The sequence below is a fragment of the Penaeus monodon genome, chromosome 15, assembly GCF_015228065.2.
Source record: "Penaeus monodon isolate SGIC_2016 chromosome 15, NSTDA_Pmon_1, whole genome shotgun sequence".
Lineage (NCBI taxonomy): Eukaryota > Metazoa > Arthropoda > Malacostraca > Decapoda > Penaeidae > Penaeus > Penaeus monodon.
This window is the reverse complement of record NC_051400.1, coordinates 48044151-48044478: the sequence shown is the minus strand read 5'-3', so window position 1 is coordinate 48044478 and position 328 is coordinate 48044151.

The following is a 328-nucleotide window of genomic DNA, read 5'->3' as shown; positions in this document are numbered from 1 at the left end:
GGAGTAATTAGAAGAGCGATGAATTTATGCCCCCAACATAAGGTTTGCCAAATATGTATGTTTGCACGTAAGCTTTTGCCGATAATGAGCTGAAGCGTAAAGGCAAGGAACTGACAGTTTTATGGCTTCCGCTCAGAGCATTTAAAAAAAGGAAAAGGAAAAAATCTACGAACAAACTTTGAAAATGGTTTCTTGGTGAAGGCTAAGTACCGTTTTCTTTCTTCTTTTTTTAAGGGGGAGGGGTAACTTTTCTGTTTTGATTTTAGTGTCATGGAATCGTTTCAACAGAAGGGATATATAATTATATCTATTTATCTAATCATTAGGA